This window comes from Sturnira hondurensis, unplaced genomic scaffold (genome assembly GCF_014824575.4).
Source record: "Sturnira hondurensis isolate 20B ecotype Veracruz unplaced genomic scaffold, ASM1482457v3 Scaffold0004136, whole genome shotgun sequence".
NCBI lineage: Eukaryota > Metazoa > Chordata > Mammalia > Chiroptera > Phyllostomidae > Sturnira > Sturnira hondurensis.
The window spans coordinates 30,972,585-30,994,094 of NW_028076767.1; the positions used below are offsets into that span (position 1 = coordinate 30,972,585).

The following is a 21,510-nucleotide window of genomic DNA, read 5'->3' on the forward strand; positions in this document are numbered from 1 at the left end:
ATCTCTGACTTATCCCTACTCCAGCCACTGAGAAGTACCTTTCACTGGGCGTGACCTTGCTCAAGGCCTCCAGTAGCCCCCCCCCCGCCCCGCAAGGATCACAGGGGTGGGTTACGATGGTCAGGCCCAAGCTCCCAGACCCGACACTGAGGCCTCCGTGGTCCACCCCCAGCCCCGTTCATCACCTTTTCCACTGCGTCCTCCCAACACCCCTGTCCCAGCCAGGCTGATATCCCCTCCTGTCCCTACTTCAGCCCACCCCCCTCTGCCTGTGCTACTGCTTCTGGACCGCCTGCCCCGCCCCCACTCCACACAGCCAGGTCCACTGGGCTCCCCTCCAGGGCGTGTCCCTGGCCATCGCCATCACGTGTCCCTCCCACCTGGGAAGCCTAGATCAGATGTTCCAGTTCGTTCTGTGACAGTAACCACCTTGTGCTGCTCATGTGTACCGTGGGCTGCCAGCCAGACCCCAAGTTCCTTGAAGGCAGGGCCCACTTATCCTTCCCCTGCAGTGGCTATTTTCAAAATAAAAATTGGAACATGTACTCCAACTAGGATATATTTCTGCTTCCTTATACATTTGTGTGAACAGCTTTCAAAAATAAAACGAGTGTCCAAGATACAGCGTACGCTCAGAAACTTCCTAGCAGCGCCATTGGCAGATCTGAGTAATCAACCTCGGCGCTCCCCTCTGAGCCCAGAAGTGGCTCAGAATCCTCCCACAGACAGACAGGGAGGTCGAGGTTGCCGGCCGCTGCTGCCACCGGCACTTGGCCCAGGAGGCAGAACATTTCCGTGCCCCCTGCTGGGAGCTCCCTGAGGGCGGGGCTTGTCTGTGGGGCTCCAATCCTGGGGCCCAGGGCCCTGCCAGGCACACAGTGGGCTGTCAGTGCCTACTTATTGAATGAGTAAGTGAGAAAGTCCGTCACAGTGACAAACAATGGCTCACTCACTTAAGAGATGGGTGGGCAGGCCGACAGCATCAAATCTGCGTCCTACATCTGTGACGAGGCACAAATTACCCTACCTCTCTGAGTGACAGTTTCCACATCCACAAAGGGGAATGCAGGGACCCGCTTTACAGGCTTGTCCTGAGGATCAAATGAATTAGTCACAAGCAGTGCCCAGGACACCGTGGGGACTCAGGAAGTGCTCTCGTTCGGCCTCCCCGTGGAATCGGTCCAGCTGCACGCTACAGAAATACAAGTTACCTGGTTCAGGTGGCAGTGCTCTTACCTGAAGAAGGGGCAACGGTTGGTTGCTGGACAGAGGGAAAGACCAGCTGTGCCCCTGGGTGGGGTCTGGGGGGCGGCAAAACCGCGGTTATGTCGCCGTGGCCCCATCCCTGCCATTGAACGATGACGACAGTGAGAGACCTTCTGTTGGGCCCCTCCATGGTGGGCGCTGTGCTGGGCCCGCGGCGTAACCCGGGCTCTCCACTGCTCACAGCAGCCCCAGATCCCGACAGTGAGGCACGTTGTCCAAGGCCACATGCCTGAGCGGAAAGGCCAGGCCTTGACTGTGAACTGAGTGGAGCTGCCGGGGCAGCCAAGTCACAGATGTCCTGGGTAGCAGCTGAGGACCCTAGAGGGTCAGAGGGTCAGAGGCCTGGTGAGCTAAAGGGCTACAGTCCCTCACACTTGCACCCCACTTAGTCCCACCCCGCCCCTCAGCCCCTTGCCTGGCAGCACAGGCACCAGCCAGAGACCCTGGCCTATAGTGCCCTCACAAGATGTGACATCCTGAAGGGGGCACAGTGTAGGCTTAAACTCCTGCTGTTAGGCCATGTGACCTTGGGCAAGTGACGTCTCTGGGCCTCAGTCTCCTCACCTGTGAGATGGGGAAAACGATATCACTTTGATTTTATTAGCACAAATAAAGTGCTCGCTTAGTGCCTGGCTCAGGGGAAGTGCTAACTACAGGTGAACTATTATATATCCGTCCATGTTATTGGGTATTGCATTATCCGAGGGAGAAGAATGCACCCACCACGGTTCTCAGTGTGATAGAAGGTGAGCTCCACCAAAAGTACCTGCATCCTTCCCGGGCCATGAGCTCAGGTTGGATTGCCCCTGAGACGGTCACTCTAAAAGCTTCCAGTGAGAGAGGAGCTAACATCACCCCACCCGACAAGGAGGCCCAGCCGTCTGCCCCTCACCCTGCACCCGCCCCCTCAGATTCTGCATTTCTCTAAGTGCAGTGGCCCCAGCCACCCACAGCAGAGGCCTCTAGGCAGGGGACACATAAAAAGACAGATCCCAGGGGCCCCCAGCCTACTGAATCTGACTCACCTTCCAAGTCGATTCTGAAGCAAACAACATCAGTAGTATTTTGCTCCTCCTCACTGAGCCAGTTTCTCATCACATCCAGTGCCCACAGTGTGCTAGGCCTGGGGCAAGGGACTTTCCATCCCTCACCTCCTTCAAACCCGTGGGGTGTGTGACAGATAGGGAAACTGAGGCTCAGAGGTGTGCTGTGGGCCCCAGATCACACACGTAAGTTGCGGAACCGGGGTTTGAACCCAGAACTAGCCCGCTTTCCCCTTGCAAAGGTCTACTCTCCCGTTTATTGTGGCTTCCGCCACGCTGGCCCTGGACCCGGGTTTTATTTCGTAATTGCCTGGGGAGAGCTGGCCGGAGATGCAGATGCAGTATCTACACCCACGGGAAGGGGAAGGTCAGCCTCTCAGAGAACAGCCTTACAGGGAGCGCCCGCAGCCTTCGGGCCTGGGGAGACAGTGGGGGTTTGCTGTCGCCGTCAACTGAAACTGGCCATGGGTGACTTAAGCAGCAAAGGAACATATCCAAGGACACTGGGGAGCGCACAGGCTCAGGGAGTCAGAGAACCCAGCTTGGAGGACCTATGGCCTTGACTCCCTGTCTCAGCCCCCTGCCCCGGGGGCATCGACACAGCAGGCTGTCCTGCCGAAACCCAGACTCCATCAGTCCCTGCAGAACTTCTGTCCCCGATGACTCCAGACACTGCCAGAATGGACCCGCGTGCCCCTGCCACCGTAGGCCATGGATTCCCCCAAAGGTCTGTTCCCAGGGCTTGTGATTGGTAGAACCCAAATCACGTGCTCAGGCCCTCATCACAGAGCGTGCTGGTAAACAGGCTCTCCTCAGTCGGAAGCATCATTAGGTGGGGATTCACCCCTCATGGGGAGAGGGTTTGAAACAGGGGGGCAGTAAGAATGCAAATGTCACTGAGACCAGGAATGTGCGAGGAACGACCCACCCGCTACTGAGGGGCCGCTCTGCGCCAGGCCCCAAACTAGGGGCTCGCGTCCATCGGCGCCAATCCCTGTCTCCAGGAATCACAACGCCCAGTTTGCAGATGGGAAAGCTCAGGCCCAGGATCACAAGGTCATGAGTGGTGGGTCATGCCATGGGACCCAGATCTGACCGACACCGGACCGGGGCTCCCGACCACCAAGGCATAAGTTACTGCTCTTTGCTTCCTGTGACCGGAAGTGACCTGCTCAGCCAGAGCGCACACTGGTCCTTTCCTTCCTCCTGCCTGCCTCTCCGCCCAGAGCAGGGCCCCTCAGCACCCCTGGGAGGGAGCCAGGGTTAGTATCACTGCCTCATTTCACAGACGGGGAGCCTGGATATGGGTTGGGGGGAGGTTTGTCAGCGCAGGGCTGGAGTCCCTCCCACCGGACTTCCCTCCCTGGCTTTCTGCCCCACATCTTGGTGGGGGCGCCTGGCTGCCCTTTCAGAGGCCTCTGGGAGAGCTGGGTAGGGCAACTCTTGCTCTTCCTACGTTTGCTTTGCTCATGCGGCAGAAGGCTGTGGAGTCGGGGAGCATGGGATCTGGGGGCGCTTGGGCAGGAGAAGGAAGGCGAAGCGAACTCTAGAATGTATGTTCCAAGGCCCATTTCCCCAGTTGTTTGAGTTGCTTCGCCCAAGTGGCCCACTCCATGGCTGGAGAAAGTGTCCTCCAGGCCCTAAACTCACCCAGAAATATCTCTCCTAAGCCGCTCCCGTCACTGACCTGATACAGGGGGGCTCCTCTAGCTGGGCATCCCCCTGGAGAGTCAACTTCAGAGGAGATTTGATGGAGCCTTCATTATGTCCTAAAACACCTTCCCAGTCTTTTCCATTTTCACACCTGCTGTGCACTCCCTGCTCCGCCCAGTGTGGCTGCTGGGCTTGCAGAGATGACAACTAACAACTACATTCCAGGCAGCGGGAGGAGGAAGCAGAACAAAAAGTTTGCCTCCCATGAGCTGAGCCAGCCTCCCCCAGGACGCCCATCAGGAGGTCCAGGGCGACTTCAGCTGACACAGTCGGGCGGCAAGAACTTACTCACAGGACCACACAGCTGCGCGGGAGGCTGGGAAATGGAGTTTGTGCTAGGCAGTATCGGGGTTCTGTTAGAAAGGAAAAGGGGGAGAACAGCTGGTAGCCGAGCGTCGGTCTCAGCTGCTCATACCAAGATGTGCTTAGATCCCACAAGGAGCCAGCTCGCTGTCACTCCAGTCCCTGCTGAGCCCAGACTCCACAGATGCCCAGCCTGGACACTGGGCACTGTGCACCCCGAGCCAGGCCTCCTCCACCAGCTCCCACACCCAGGAGGCCACATCCGTCCCTTTCCTCACCTCAGGGCCAGGTACCCGGCAACGGGAGACCACCCGTGTGGCCCAGGACCAACCTGAACTGTTCCCCTGTCCTGCATTGCCCGCAGAAAACACAGTCAGGGCCGAGGTCTGGCAGCCTCCGCCCCAACTCCTGCCTTCTGATGGCGCTGGTCTTTTCCCGTGTGACCCCGTGTGACATGCATGCCTCCTATCTCCAAGACCGGTGAGTGTGAGAAACTTGGATTTCCCGAGGCTCTCCTCTGTGGTTGCACCTGACTGACCACGGCGTGAAAGAACACAGAATAGGTCTCCAGACACAGGGGGTCCTCCGCGCCGTTTTGCTTTTGGAACTCTGGACTAGTCACGGTACGCTGGGTCAAGCTGCGGGACAAACCGCCCCAAACCTCAGTGGCTCCCGACATGAAGGCGCTGGTTGCACACTCCAGGGCGCTGTGGCGGGCTGGCAGGGCCCTTCCCGGCTTCTCGCTCCAGGGCCCAGGGCGCTGTGGCAGCTGCCGTCTGCCTCAAAGGCCGTCAGTCAGTAGACTCCGCAGTGGGAGAGGGTCTCAGCCTGGCAATAAAATGCACCAGGCCGAGGGGCAAATGTCACATTTAATACTTTCTTGGTCAGGGCTAGTCACATGACCCTACCCAATCACAGGGAAACACCATCCTACCGCGTATGTGTGAGGGCAGAGCGTGGGAATAATATGGAGAATACACTGATGACGACCTCAGGGTGTCTACCAGGCCACTGTGATCACCTGGGCAGGGGCAGCGGGAACAGCTGTGTCCTGGGGTGGGGGTGGGGACCCACCTGGGGCATGAGGGCGCTGAAGGCAGCTGACATTCCAGAGCCGGGGGTTGTGGTGCCCGACAGCCCTACCCTCCGATCTGGCAGGAGCCTCAGGTTCCATCACCATAAAATCGGGACGGTGTCTCCTGAGGACCTGTGGAACCTTAGTGACAATGACATGAAATAGATGGGTTACATGGGGAATCGTACCTTTGTATTCCAAACAGCCCTCCACAGAAGGCGACTCTTTTCGGTGGAAGAGCCTGCCCCTACTGAGCCCACTGATGAATCTGGGCCGGCAAACTCCAAAGCAGGAGCCGGACAAAGAGAGGCTTGGAAAATGCCAGCTGGAGGGGCTCATTCCCAGACTGCGTGTTTACCGAGGCACAGTGTGTTCCTAAAATGTCTCTGGGGGTGACTGTATTTGGGATGGCTTTGAGGAAGTGGATGGACATTATGGGAGCATTGAAGCCCCCCGCACCTGCCCCCCCCCCAAAACTGGGAAGCGGCAGGAACTGGAGAGCTGCCCCGAGGGGAGCGAGAAGGCAGGCANTCAGGTTCCATCACCATAAAATCGGGACGGTGTCTCCTGAGGACCTGTGGAACCTTAGTGACAATGACATGAAATAGATGGGTTACATGGGGAATCGTACCTTTGTATTCCAAACAGCCCTCCACAGAAGGCGACTCTTTTCGGTGGAAGAGCCTGCCCCTACTGAGCCCACTGATGAATTTGGGCCGGCAAACTCCAAAGCAGGAGCCGGACAAAGAGAGGCTTGGAAAATGCCAGCTGGAGGGGCTCATTCCCAGACTGCGTGTTTACAGAGGCACAGTGTGTTCCTAAAATGTCTCTGGGGGTGACTTTATTTGGGATGGCTTTGAGGAAGTGGATGGACATTATGGGAGCATTGAAGCCCCCCGCACCTGCCCCCCCCCCACCAAAACTGGGAAGCGGCAGGGACTGGGGAGCTGCCCCGAGGGGAGCGAGAAGGCAGGCAGGCGATGGAGAAGCCCTGCCGCCTCCTGCGAGGGTTCTGGGAACAGGGTTAGGCTGTGAAGCTGCGATGGAGGTTTAAGCCCCTGTTCCTCCTCCTGAATCTTGTGTGAACTCCCTCTGTGGACGGAAGGTTCACCCCCGCACCCCGGGCACTGGCATGCAGTCTTGTGTTGTCCATGTCTTGTCAAAGCCAGCCTGTGGATACAGAGGCGCCCTCTGTGCCCTGAGGCCAGGGCGCGGGGACAGCACAGCAGACACCTGGACCAGGGCCTGCCCAGCGGGAGGACAAGCTGCAAAGGCTCGGATTTACTCTCCAGAAGCCTCTAAGAGTCTGACCCAGCATGTGGCACGGGTCCTCTTCTGAGCCGAGAAGTGGGAAGGGGGCGACAGAAAGATAAATGAAATAAATACCTGCAGATCAGGAGGAATCTCTCTAATCTATGCGGGCATACCATTTTGCAGACAAAAGAAACTGAGCCCTGGAGGGGTCAGCTTTCCCGCAGTGACCCAACCAGCTGGGGCAGTTCGGTGCGGGGGAGTGGGGGAGCCACACCTGCCTTCCTGAGCCAGTGGAGCAGAGGTCCCCACCCGCCCCAGGCCTGGGACCTTACTGGTCTGGGTCCATTAGGACCCCAGCTGCACAGTAGAAGGTGATCTCGAATGTAATGTGCTTGAATCATCTCCAAACCATCCCCCCACCCCTGGTCCATGGAAAAATTGTCTTGCACAAAACCAGTCCCTGGTGCCAAAAAGATTGGGGACCGCTGCAGTAGAGGAAGGAAACTGGGGCACAGAGGGGGAAGGCCTTGCCCAAGGTCACACAGCAATTCAGTGGCAGAGCCAGGATGCAAGGGCTTCAGATCCTGCCTCTTCTGGCAGCCAGCCTGGAAAAGCTGCTCAACCCTTCCACGCACTTTCTGTCGGTGCTGGGGGAAGGGGCTGTAGGGAGAGGCAGCACGGTCTTCTGAGGAACCTGTGTGGGCTCAGACACTAAGGGCTAAATCAGTGCCCTTGTACCCAGCTGCGAGCTGCGTTCTGAAAGCTGGCCTGAGCCAGTCCCTTTGAGGACTGAGGTGCTCACGGCGGGAAGCCAAGCCAAGCAGAGTGCTCAGCCTCCTGCACGTGTGGTCTCACGGAGCCCTCGTGTGTCCCTGTGAGCCGGGCACCTCTGCTGCCTTTTATTTTGGCGGGGGGAACGGAGGCCCCAGGACTCACAGCCTGGTGCTCACACTCCCCAGGTGGGTGCTGAAGGCGGGAGGGCCCTGGCTGACCGCCCACAAAGGAGGGAGAGGGGCGCCTGGACGCCTTCCCTGCCGGGGCTGGAGCCACCCCGGCCGGATTCTCCCAGCGGCCAGCGCAGGAAGGCAGGAACAATGGGCAGCCGGCAGCTGCGGGGCTCGCTGGTTCCGGAGGCCGGGCTGTTGGAGACTGAGGACCCCGCCCCCGCCCCCTGCACAGGAGGCTGACAAGATTAACCACTGACATTGTCTGAGCACTTACTGTACGTGAGGACCTGAGTTAAACACCTTAGACNCTAAATCAGTGCCCTTGTACCCAGCTGCGAGCTGCGTTCTGAAAGCTGGCCTGAGCCAGTCCCTTTGAGGACTGAGGTGCTCACGGCGGGAAGCCAAGCCAAGCAGAGTGCTCAGCCTCCTGCACGTGTGGTCTCACGGAGCCCTCGTGTGTCCCTGTGAGCCGGGCACCTCTGCTGCCTTTTATTTTGGCGGGGGGAACGGAGGCCCCAGGACTCACAGCCTGGTGCTCACACTCCCCAGGTGGGTGCTGAAGGCGGGAGGGCCCTGGCTGACCGCCCACAAAGGAGGGAGAGGGGCGCCTGGACGCCTTCCCTGCCTGGGCTGGAGCCACCCCGGCCGGATTCTCCCAGCGGCCAGCGCAGGAAGGCAGGAACAATGGGCAGCCGGCAGCTGCGGGGTCGCTGGTTCCGGAGGCCGGGCTGTTGGAGACTGAGGACCCCGCCCCCGCCCCCTGCACAGGAGGCTGCCCCCGCCCCCGCCCCCTGCACAAGATTAACCACTGACATTGTCTGAGCACTTGCTGTACGTGAGGACCTGAGTTAAACACCTTAGACTGTCTCCTGGAATCCTCCTCACCTTACCCCTATTTTTTTTAAATATATTTTTTACAGACTTTATTTATTTATCTTTAGAGGGGAAGGAGAGCGGGAGAGAAACATCAATGTGTGGTTGCCTTTCATGAGTCCCCTGCTGGAAACTGGCCTGCAGGGAACCGGCCTGCAACCCAGGCATGTGCCCTGACTGGGAATCGAACTGCGGTCCTTTGCTTCGCAGGCCCGCGCTCAATCCACTGAGCTACGCGAGCCAGGGCACCTTACCCCTATTTTTAGCCCTATTTTACAGATGAAGAAATTGACACATAGGAAGTTTAAGTAAAATGCCCAAGGTAAATAAGAGGTGAAAGCCAGATTTGATTCTAAGCAGTATGGCTGCAGTTCTTAACCACTGTGAGCTTTACACAACACACACACATGCACATATACACACGCACTCTCATGCTATATATACCTTCTCACAATTTCTCTTCTTCACTTATATCATTGATAACTTTCTAAGTCATAAATATTGTCCTCAATCGTATCCTTGTTTAAGGTCCTACCAGGCTGGGAAGATTTTGTTCGGGTCTCACAGGAAAGGGACTGGGCCCAGAGCGGGTCTGCCTCAGGCCGCCGGCCTGTAGTGCGTGGGGTCTTGACTTGGTGCGGGAGAGATTCCACAATGCGACGAGTCCAGCTCCCATTATTACAGCCGGGGACAGTGAGGTAAAGGTGGACTTGGGGTAGAAGCAGCAACAGGAGAGAGTCCAGGCCATGCTCTGCTTTGGCTCCTTAGAAACGTGATAGGAAAGGAGAGAGCCAAGGCGGGGCTGCTGTGAGCTCACCGGGAAGTCAGAGAAAAGGGGGCCTTGGAGACAGGATGGGGGGGTCAGTCCATGATGAGCTGCTGCTGCTGCCGCCCACTGCTCTGCTGGCTGAAAGTCTAGTGGGGACCCTTGGAGTCCAGGGGAACGAAAGGTCACTGGCCTGAGAAAGGGGGAGGAAAGGCGTGGGCATGTTCCAGACGGAGCCTGCACTACAGGCTGGTTCTCTCACATCTGCCTACCCTTTCCAAACCACCTGCGTGTCCCATTCCTGAAAGTTCCGAGGACATGCTCCATGGAGAAGTCAAACATTAGTGCGGGGGAAAAGGGCAGTTTAGACTCACAGCTAAGTTCCAATGTCCACTTCCTGGAGACTCATATTGGTCCTTTGAAAGCACAAAAGAAGAGAAGGAAGGTTTTGATGAGGAAGCTAAACCACACATTTTGGTAGGTCCTCTGCCTGCTCACAGAACGGGGAGAGCAGTGAGCAGGGGCAGCTGCTGCAACCCCGCCCACCGCCAGTCAGAGTGCTGCACCGAAGCCTCCACCCACAGAGGATTTCCAGCCACGGCCCAGCTGGTGGGATCTTGCTTGCTGGGTGCCGAGTGGTGACTCGATGGGTCCCAGCTGAGCCGTGAGGGGCATCGCCCTGGAGGCTTCCTCTCTGAGGCTTCTTGCTTACGTCACTGAGCAGCTCAACGGTTAGCACTTTTCTGCTCTGGGATAATAACCATGCTGAAGAGTCCGCCTATCTAAGTGTTCCCTCTTTCACTGCCATTGACTTTGACTTTGCTGCAGAGTTGCTTTTTGTTAAATCCTAAATGATCACTGTGAGCCTTTGTCTGAGTTAATACCGGAACATGGGAGGAAAGACAGAAGGAGCAACTTCGAAGAGGTGACAGCCGCTCTTTCCCTGCGGATAGTTTCATGGCAGAGGGCGAGGACACAAGGACAAGATTCAATTCAATTACAGGACAGGGGCCCCTGTCATTTTAAGGCTTTCTGATTCAGTCCGGGCAACACCCTTGTTCCTGATAAAGACAAAGCACCCGCTGGCCAGGTTCGAGGAGAACTTTTTGCAGAGGAAGCAGCTGTGGTGCCAGGATTGTCCTTCAGGGGCCGCCACACTGGTGCGCTTCCTGCAATGCTGGCAAAGCAGGCCTTGCGGCAAGTCACACGGTTCAAGTTTGCCCCTTGCGGAAGGACCTCCCAGTCCCAATGACTGACCTGCAGCCTTTGTGTCTGACAGCCTCCTGGTACCCCACATTCTGATCTTCTGCCCCCATCGGTTTGAAGCGGCCCTTGCCCTTGGGGAAGTCCTCCCGGGTGGTGTGTTTGCTGCACAGGATCTTGTGGTCCTTGGCTGCAAAGGTCTCATTGCTGGCACGGTGGGAGCAGGTGTTTGCCAGTGGCTGTTCTCACAGTGCACCTCCTGGGCGTCCTCACTCACCGGCTTGCGGCTTTGCACTCGGGTGCATGGGCACAACCTACCACAGCTCTTCAGGCTGGGGCAGGGTCATCTTTATCGCCACACTTCTTCCCCTCTGGGGCCCCAGCAGTAGAGGCCGTCAAACCTCTCAGTCACGGTGCCCACCTTGTACCTGGAGAGACCTCACCCAGTGGATGGAGAATGGAACGCATTCGGCAAGAGCTGGCTGTAGCTGTCAACACTGCTCTGGGGACACTGGGTGGCAGCACCTGGTGGCTGACTGAGCCCCCTGGCCCACCGCCATGTGTCCCCTAATTTAAATTGGTGAACAACAGTGAGGGAACCAAGGGGTGAGCTGGTGGGTGCTTGACCCCGCTGAATCTCCATCACAAACCCTTCCATCACCCGGAAAAGAAGCACCATTGAGAGAAAAGGTGCTTATTATGCAAACGAAGCTTTAAGACAAACCCCGCCCACCACCACTCAGATTGCTGCAACGAAGCCCCCACCCACAGAGGATTTCCAGCCATGGCCCAGCTGGTGGGATCTTGCTTGCTTGGTTGCAGCTTTGAACGCAAGATGTGGAAACACTGTAGGGGAGTTGGGAGGCATCAAACCTGGGAGCGGGGGTGGCGGGAGTTGCTGGTAGCATGGGAAGGGAGATAATGAAATTCCTTTTTCACTCAAGCCAGTTTGAAGTTGTGGTTTTTTTTTGTTTTGTTTCTAAAAGTTAATTGTATAGAGGAAGGGGGGAGGAGGGGAGAGAAACATCAGCTTGTTGTTCCACTTACTTATGCATTCATTGGTTGATTCTTGCATGAGCCCTGACTGGGGATTGAACCCGCAACCTTGGTGTATTGGGACAGTGCTCTAACCAACTGAGCTACCCAGCCAGGGCTTGAGTGGGTTTTCTGTTGCTCACAACCGGAAGAATATGAGTGCTTTGCTGGATTTACTTGATTCTATGGCATCACCAATTCCAAGATGTTTTTTAAAAGAAAAACATTATATGTATTTAATAACTTTTGGATGGAAAAAGCAACCTATCAGGGGTGCCCCTTTAAAAAACTGACACTGGACACTGGTATGTTTTTAGTTGTGGAGTTGTACATCATAATGTCCTTCAGTGATTTGATCTAAATTCTCCACAGTTGGAGTCTAAACTTTCTTTGGCTGAATTTGGCACTTTTCCGTTCTGACTGCGCTGTCCAGGCAGTGGCTGCCTTTGTGTATACTCGGTGACCCCACATGGTCGGGCGGCATCCTTTTAGAAGTTATTTGAAGTCATTTGAAGTGAAACTTGGGATCTGGTAAAATTCCATCAGCCTTTATCCCAGCCACCCAGGCAACTGGACAGCAGACAGTGGCTAAGTCACCCTCGGCCTGCCGGCTGCCACGTTCCCTCCGTGTCAGCTGTGGGGCACATCCTCACTCCAGAAACGTTAAGCTGCGCGGAGGGGGCCTGGTGTGTCAGAACTAGTTATGGTCATAGTTACCTTTTCCCGTGACTCAAGCGCTGGGCTAAGCAGAAGAGAGGTGTGGCATGGGGCAAGTTACATCACCGCTCTGGGACGCAACTGTCACAGTTATAAATGACAATGATACCTCCATAGTTCTTGGGGAGGCTTAATGTGAACGCTTAGCAGAGTGTTAGCATAAAAGAACTGTCCAATAAATACCAGGCATCATTATTCTGATTAGTTCTCACAACCACCCTTTGAGGTCAAAATGATGACCCTACGTTGTGATTCAGGGTGCTGGGATTAAGGACAAGCAGCGCTATGTCCAAGGTCACTCATCCGGAAAGGAGGTGGTGAATCTGGGACTCTGAACCAGGTTTATGGTTTTTAAGCATGATGCCATCTGGACTTCCATCCAGGGTCTGGACTCCTTATCAGAGGTGCGGGGTGGGGTGTGCCAGGGGGACTTGGGGTCCAGTTCTTAGACATGAGTCAGGGCAAATTCATAATCGCCAGCCAAGGTCACTGCCCAGACCACTGTCTTAGCCTGATCTGTGGAATCTTGGGTCTTTGAAAACTCCAGAGAGGGGACACCACGGCCATATACCCAGGAATTGACAGGGCTCCAGCGGGAAGCCCTACTCCCTGACTCCTCACGTGGTCCTCACGGTTCACTGCCTTGCCCTGTAGACATCCCTCCCAGCACCCCACCCTCCAGGAAGCCCTCCTTGACTGCCCTGGCTCAGGGCCCTCCGCCTTGCTCAGTCAGGGTCTCCACACTCGCTGGCATTTCAGACACACCCTTGGAGCCAGGCCAACCTTAGGTTTGAAGCTCCCTCCTGACACTTACGGTGCAGTCCTAGGTTCACACTCCCCCGTGGCTGAGCCTCGGTTTCCTCACTTGTAAAATAGGTCACAGAAGCCCATCTCCTGAGGTCGAGGTGAGGTTTTTGGGGGAGGGCTGCCAGACACGGAGTTAGCCTTCAGGCAGCAGCTGCTTTCTGTCCCTCCCCAGGCCACATAATTATTGTCTTTAATAATCACAAAATAAAATGAGTAATAAGAATAATGCTCAGAGACAATGCAGAGAGTGAAAATTTTCTTTTATTGAACTTCCCAGACAAACACTTGTGACAGTGAAGAGTAATAAACAAAACAATTACAATATCATAGACCAAAAAGGAAAACTGTAATGAATATTTTGTCATATCAATATCTTTTTTGCAAAAGGGAAAAACGACACGTTAAGAAACACTTGCAAAGACTGAGTCCACGAGGCTCAGGGTGTGGCGGGCGTGCGGAAGGGCAGCCCGAGGCCACCAGGGCTGCGCCGCTGCCTCTCTCCACCGCCCGCAGCGCGGCACGGCTTCCTTCACACCGGCTGCTCCCGCACTGGGCCCTGTGGGACGTGGTGCAGCACCGCCTGTGTCTGGGGCTGAGCTGAACTGCCCCACATCATTACCAAACCTGAAACAAATGCCTGCAGCAGAGCCTGGGTGTGCCAGGGGCCAAGGGTACAGAGAAGTTCTCTGGATCAACTGTCACGTGGAACGCAGTGTCTATCACAGGAAAGGTGGTTTTAAAACATGCTGATATCATATTCTTAACAACAACCCCAGTGGTTGGTTGTTTATTTAAATATATTTACTAATTTGAGAGAGAGAGGAAGGGAGAGAGAGGAACATCAACTGGTTGCCTCCCATACGGGCCTTACTGGGAATCGAACCCCCAACCTTCTGGTGTGTGGGATGGTGCTCTAACCAACTGAGCTACACTGGGCAGAGCCCCCGTGATTGTTCAGTACTTAGACTCACAAAAGATTTCTAACTAGAAGAGTCATTTAATCACCGCCGTGGTCAGAATGGCAAGTGTAGTGATCTTTAAAAACACAGGCCACTTTTTGTGGCTTTGTTATTGGACTCCCCCTTGCTGCCTACAGGGGCGGACCTCCCCCGCCCACCCTCAGTACTCGATTGAGCTCAAGTCCTGGTGAGGGTCTTTTTCATAATCAATCATAACACAGTGTCACTGCAGGAAGCCCAACGGGGAGCCACTGCTTCTGAGCTTTAGGCCTGCCTCAGTCAGCACACGCTGTGTGTCTTTAGGGGAGTCACACCCTCTCTGTGCTGCTGATAGGGTGGGACCTCCTTTCCCTGCTTTACTCAGCCTGCAGGACGGAGCTGTCAGGCCTAGGAGAGTGGCGAATGCATGCCTGCCCCACCCCTGGACACCCCAGTTCACCGATGCTGGCGCTGGCCTGGCCAGGCCCTGCTCACCTGCTGTCACCCCTGCTCCGGCTGCCTCGTGATGCCCAGGCCTTTAATGTTCTGTAGGGGCCGCTTACAGGCAGGGGCTGACCTCCAAAGCTCTGGACACCCTCAACTCCCAAGGACCCTGCCATTGGAGTTGTCTCATGGCTGCCACCTTGGCCACCTCTTTCCCTAACACTCCCAGTGTGCAGCTGTTACGGGGACCCCAGAGCCCTGGGGTGCGGCATGAGGTGACATCTTCCAGTCCTGTCCCCTCTGCCGTCTCCTTCCTGAGGGACTGTGCTGCAGCTGAGGCTGGTTAACAGGTGGCATCACTGCCTGCCCGGAACCTCTGCTCTCTTCCCAGTTTTATTTTTAAAAAGATTTTATTTCTTTGTTTTTAGAGAGAGGGGAAGGGAGGGAAGAAAGTGGGGGAGAGAAACATCAATCAGCTGCCTCTTGTGCTCCCCCAACCAGGGACCTGGCCTCAAACTCAGGCATGTTCTCTGACCAGGAATCGAAACCGTGACCTTCCGGTTTGCAGGACGACGCCCAACCACCTAAGCCACAGCGGTCTGCGTTCCCCTCTCGCTTTGACTCACGTGGCGGCTGGGCCCACTGCAGAGCTGAGGGGGCACCACATTGCCAAATGGAAACAGAGGTCACATCCATGTAGCGAAGGGTGCAGAGAGAGTGGAAGCGAGGGGCCCCCAGGGCAGAGCGGATGCAGCAGGCTAGCGCCCGGCTGCGTCTCCTTCCCCCCAGGCTCCCTCCCAGAGGGCGCTGCATTCATCTGAGCAGGCAGGGTCCTTCCGGAGAAAAAGGCTGAGTTACTGCTGCGACACAGTCTTTTATTATTTACTTTAAAGTTGAGATATAATTGGCATATATTGTAGTTATAAAGTTGTTTTTATCGTTAAAGTGGGTTTCTTGCAGACAACATACAGTTGGATCTTGTGTTTTAAAATTATTTTTATCCAGTCCGACAATGGATTTTAATTAGTCTTTATCATTTTTAAGAATATTTTATTGACTATGGTATTACAGTTATCCCACTTTTTTCTCCACTTTATCCCCCTCCACCCTCCACCCCACGACCCTCCAACATTGCCGCCCCCCTTAGTTCATGTCCATGGGCGGTACATGTAAGTTCTTTGGCTTCTGTATCTCCCACACAATTCTTACCCTCCCCCTTGTCTATTTTGTACCTAGCATTTCTGCTTCTTACTCCCTGTACCTTTTCCCCCATTCTATCCCCTCCCCCCATCACCAATAGCCTTCCGTGTGATCTCCATTTCTGTGATTGTGTTCCTGTTCTAATTGTTTGCTTAGTTTGTTTTTGTTTTTTTTTTATAGGTTCAGTTGTCGATAGTTGTGAGTTTATTGTCATTTCACTGTTCATAGTTTTGATCTTCTTCTTCTTAGATAAGTCTCTTTAACACTTCATATAATAAGGGCTTAGTGATGATGAACTCCTTTAACTTGACCTTGTCTGAGAAGCACTTTATCCGTCCTTCCATTCTAAATGAAAGCCTTGCTGGATAGAGCAATCTTGGATGTAGGGCCTTGCCTTTCATGACTTGGAATACTTCTTTCCAGTCCCTTCTTGCCTATAAGGTCTCTTTTGAGAAATCAGCTGACAGTCTTATGGGAACTCCTTTGTAGGTAATTCTCTGCTTTTCTCTTGCTGCTTTTAAGATTCTCCCCATATCTTTAATCTTGGGAAGAGTTTAACTATGATGTGTCTTGGTATGTTTCTCCTTGGATCTAACTTCTCTGGGACTCTCTGAGCTTCCTGGATTTCCTGGAAGTCTATTTCCTTTGCCAGATTGGGGACCTTCTCCTTCATTATTTTTTTCAAGTGTTTTCAATTTCTTGCTCTCCCTCTTCTCCTTCTGGCACCCCTATGATTCAGATGTTGGAATGTTTAAAGTTGTCCCACAGGTTCCTAAGCCTCTCCTCATTTTTTGAATTCCTGTTTCTTTTTTCCGTTCTGGTTGAATGTTTATTTCTTCTTTCTGTTCCAAATTGTCAATTTGAGTCCTGGTTTCTTTCTCTTCACTGTTGATTCCCTGTATATTTTCCTTTATTTCACTTTGCATAGCCTTCACTTCTTCCTCCATTTTGCATATGTACTCAATCATTTCTGTGAGCATCCTTCTTACCAGTGTTTTGAACTTTGCATCAGATAGGTTGTCTATGTCTTTATCCTTTAGTTCTATTTTTGGAGTTTTGTTCTGTTCTTTCATTTGGGTCTTATTTCTTTGCCTTGGTGAACCTGTTATGTTGTAAGGGACAGAGCCTTAGGTATTTGCCAGGGCAGGGCAACCCACTTCACTGTGTTCTGGTCTATATGTGGTGGAGGGGTCAGAGAGGGAACAATGCCTCTTGCTTGGCTCTCACCCTGCTTTCAGTCACTTCCCCTGCTACCCACAAGCAAATTGTGCCCTTTCAGGTGCTGCCCTGGTGCTGATTCCCAGGTGATCGGCTGTGTTCGTTCTAGGACCCGTGGGCTCCTTCAGTGGACTCTTCTGTCCCACTGAGAATTTCTCCCACCACAATAACCCCCACAGGTTTTTATAGCTAGAAGTTTTGAGGCTTTCTTTTCCCACATTGGAGCTGGAACCCTGGGTTGTGTGGTCTGTCTGTGTCCCCAGTTGCTCCTCCTGGTTTATCCACACACAAATGTGGGACCATCCGGTCTGCTGACTGAGGCCTTGTTGTGGGTCTTCTCCCTGCTGGCTGCCGGTCTCCGCCCCTCCTACCGGTCTGGATGAATGTTTCTTCTATATCTCCTTGGTTGCTGGACTTCCATGCAGTTGGATTTTCTGACAGGTTGCTTTTTTTTTAATTGGTTGTTATCCTTTTTTGGTTGTGTGAGGAAACGAAACATATCTAACTACCCCTCCATCTTGGCTGGAAGCTATTTTACTTAGTCTTTAATTGGTGTATTTAGATCATTCATATTTAAAGGTAATTATCGAGCTCGCTGGATTAATACCTACCATGTTTGTAACTTTTTGTATCCATTCCACTTTTTCTTTGTTTTTCTTTTAAATTTTATTTTACCCTCCCCTCTTTCTGACTTATCTGGTTTTAATTTTAAATGATTCCATCTTCTGTCTTCTTAGCATATTGCTTTTTTAAAACTGTTACTGATTTCCATAGTGTGCAGTGTATGTTTACAATTAATCTAAGTCCACTTTCAAATAACACTATTCCACTTAATGGGTAGCGCAGGTGCATCGTACGAGTATTACCAAGTCCCCCTCCGCTCCTTACAGGGTTGCTGCCGTTCATCCCACTTACCGCCGTGCTACCATCCTTCACTTTTGCTGCTGTTACGTTAGACACAGAGTTCTCAATGCGATTGGGTAGGTGTACGAACAACGAGGTTCTTATTTTCCTTCCATCTCGTCCTTCTCTGATACTCTTCTTCACATACAGTAGATCTGTTTCCAATCTGTTTCATTTTCCTTCTCTCTGAAGAACTTTGAACATCTCTTGCAAGGTAGGTCCACTGGCCACAAATTCCTTCAGTTTTTGTTTGACCAAGAAAGACTTTATTACTCCTTCACTTTTGAATAATGTTACCAGACACAAAATTCTAGGCTAGTGGCCTTTTTTCTTTCAGCACTAAAGAAAATTCACTTTAAAACGATTTTATTTATTTATTTAGTAAAATTTATTTATTTATTTATTTTTTAGAGACAGGAGATGGGAAGGAGGAAGAGTGGGAGAGAAACATCAATGTGTGGCTACCTCTTGCACACCTTCAAATGGGGACCCGGCCTGCAACCCAGCATGTGCCCTGACTGGGAATCGAACCAGCGACCCTTTGGTCCACAGGCTGGCACTCAGTCCCCTGAGCCACAGCAGCCAGGGCTCCACGCTCTTCTTCTTGGCGTGCTTTCTGATGCAAAATCCAGTTTAATTTTCATCCTTGTTCTTCTGCAGGTCTCCCCACCACCCCTCCCTTTGGTTGCTCCCAAGATTTTCTTTTGTCTTTGGTTTCCTGAGGTGTGAACGTGATGTGCTTAAGTGTAGATTTTTCGCTATGTATTCTGCTTGCTATTTTCAGAGCTTCCTGGATTTGTGGTGTCTATCATAAATTTTGGAAAACTGTCAGCTATTAGTGTTTCAAGCATTTCTTCTGCTTCTTTTCTCTCTCTTTTTTCTCCTTCTGGTTTTCCCATTCTGTGTATGCTATACCTTCTGTAAATGTCTCACAGTTCATAGGTTTTCTGTCCTAGTTTCTTTTTTTCCCAGCTTTATTGGTATAACTGACATAACACTTAAGACTGACTTTCTTAGTGACTTTCAAGTACAGAACACAGAACTGAGCCCTGGCTGGTGTAGCTCAGTGAATTGAGTGCGGGCCTGCCAACCAGACAATCACGGTTCAATTCCCAGTCAGGGCACATGCCTGGGTTGCAGGCTAGTTCCCAGCAGGGGATGCACAAGAAGCAACCATACATTGATATTTCTCTTCCTCTCTCCTTCCCTTCCCCTCTAAAGATAAATAAAATATTTTTTAAAAAAGAACACAGAACTGACAGCCACATACTGTGATTAGACCCCTGAAGCTGATTCACCTCATAACTGGACGCTCGTGCCCCCTGACCAGTATTTCCCAAGCTCCCCCACTCGGGCTCCAGAATCTACCATCCTACTCTCTGTTTCTACTCTATGTTTGTCTTTCAATACGAACCACTTCAGGATTTTAAAGTCTTCTTGATTTGGGACTCACACAGCTTCTAAAATCTGCAGGTTTGTCCTTGGCTAAATCTGGGAAGCATCCTGCTATTTTTTCTTCAGCATGTTTTCTGCACTCTGTGCATTCTCGTCTCCTTCTGGCCGCCCGAGACTCGGGTGTGGTTTGGTGCCGCCCCAGGGCGCTGGTGTTCTGCTTGTCTGTGTGGACTGTTTCTCTGTGTAGGCCCTACGGATGTCGCCGGCCTCTGACTTCACGTTCACAGCTTCTCTTCTCAGTCATCTCCATTCTGCTACCGTGCCCACCGGTAAGTTTTTTACTTGTTATTATATTTTTGAGTTCTAACACATTCACTTGTCCTTTATTTTTTAAAGGTTTTATTTATTTATTTTTAGAGAGAGAGAGGAAGGGAGGGAGGAAGAGAGAAAGAGAAACATCAATGTGTGGTTGCCTCCCACATGGCCCCCACTGGGAACTGGCCGGCAACCCAGGCACATGCCCTGACTGGGAATCGAACCAGCGACCCCCTGGTTAGCAGCCTGTGCTCAATCCACTGGGCTACATCAGCCAGGGCTCACTTTTCCTTTAAACCTTCTACTTCTTGGCTGAAACTTTCTATTTTTCTGTTTCAAGAGTGTTTATAGTGGCTTGTTGAAGCGTTTAGAAATTTCTTTTAGTTGTCATTCTAACTGCTTTAACATCCTGGTCAGATAACCCCACTGTCTGAGTCGCGTCAATGCTGGCATCTGCCGATTGCCCTCTCACAGCAGGGGCGACGTTCCGGTCTTTGGTATGACAAGTAATACTTGATTTTATTCTCAGCTTTTTGCATATTATGAGACTCTGGCTCATTGTGAAGTCTCCTGTTTTAGCACACACTCCACTTGTTGACGTTCCGAACGCACCCATTCTGGCTCACTTTGATGCTCTGAGAGTTTGAACGTCGATTTGGTCCCCAATTCAGGGCTATTTTGGTGTGCCCTTCTTCTGTGCCACCCCGAGGCCCCTCTGAACCCCTGCAGTATTCCCCATCGTTTAATTCCGGTGCGTTTCACACATCGGTCCCTTGGGGTTGTGCCTTGGTCCTCGCACGCAGCTGAAAGAACCTCTCCCTGCAGCTTCCTCTTCTCTGTGACCCAGCCCCCCACGCTGTAGCTGTGAGCGGATGGGTGCTGCCTCTTTGTCCCCTTTGTGACCTAGTGCAGGGCAAGGACCGTGACAGGGCCCTTCATTCCCCACAGCCCTCTGGGGGGCTGGAAGGAGAGGGGTATCCCCTTTGATCACATCGATGCAAAGTGGAGAGGATGGAATTCTGGACCACAGTTGTCACTGGTAGGGAGGGGACAGCTGCCCACTTCGGAGAATGGCAGGGAGGACCCACGAGGTCCGCACACAGTCTCTGCAGAGCCTGCTGGGGGAGGGAAGCCCCCAGCTCCTTTCGTGGCGTTTGCCTGGGGAAGAGTGAGTGTGGTCACAGAGTCTGTCCTTCATTGCTGTGCTCTTCTCAGCCCTCTGACCCGAGAGACCCGGCTTCCGTTGGCACTTGGTACCCAGCTGTGGTCTGGGGTCACGGCTTCCTGCGGGGCCCAGGCTGGGATATGGGGAGGATCGAAGCCCCTGAAGACTCCGGGCCAGGTGGTCCCTCGAGACCCAAGCTGCCTCGCCAGCCCGCCTTCTTTTTTCCACTATCAGAGTATCCCGATACTTGCTTTGTGTATTTAATCATTTTTTTTTAGTTGTAATAAGTATAAGGAACATGGTGAAATCCATTTACTCCATCTTGTCTGAAAATGGAAGCTACACACACACACACACACACACACTCATGTTTAAATCCAGTTTTCAAGGTACAATTTATGCAATAAAATGTATCCATTTAAAAGGTACCTTTTCACGAGTTGTGACGCATACACATACCCATGTGACCAGAGTCGAGGGAGACAATACTTCCGTCACCCCAAAAGGCTCCCCCGGGCCCCTTCCCAGCCAGCGCCCCGTCCCAGCCTTCAGACAAGCGTGGATCTGATTTCGGTCACTATGGACTAGACTTGTCTTTTCTAGTTTCGGATAAAGAAAGTCGCACATTTGGTGCCATTTGGGAAAAGTCTGCCTCCTTTTACTCAGTTAACCTGAGAGACCCATCGATGTCACTGGCACCCTGACAGCCCCTCCCCTCACTCTGCTGAGCAGCACCCATTATATTTTCGTCTGTGCTCTCATCCGGGCTGTCACCACCCTCAGCTCGTGCCCAACAGACACCAGGAGCCAGCGGCCACAGCCGCCACCCCCCGGCCCCTGCCATGACCCTTGCTACGGTTCTGCTCTCAAAGTCCCCGTTCTTTGAGCCAGGGAGGAAAACAGTTTTTAAAGAGTGTGTAACCCACTGGC

General features: G+C 53.0%; 1 long non-coding RNA gene across 1 annotated transcript; it reads right to left on the reverse strand.

Moving 5' to 3' along the window:
- Positions 1-545: 545 nt before the first annotated feature.
- On the reverse strand, positions 546-1,325 carry LOC118985597 (uncharacterized). Its single transcript, XR_005066150.1, has 3 exons — positions 1,237-1,325; positions 954-1,091; positions 546-864 (listed from the first exon to the last, which is right to left on the reverse strand). It is a non-coding gene; the product is annotated as an uncharacterized LOC118985597 (long non-coding RNA).
- Between the last annotated feature and the right edge of the window lie 20,185 nt (positions 1,326-21,510).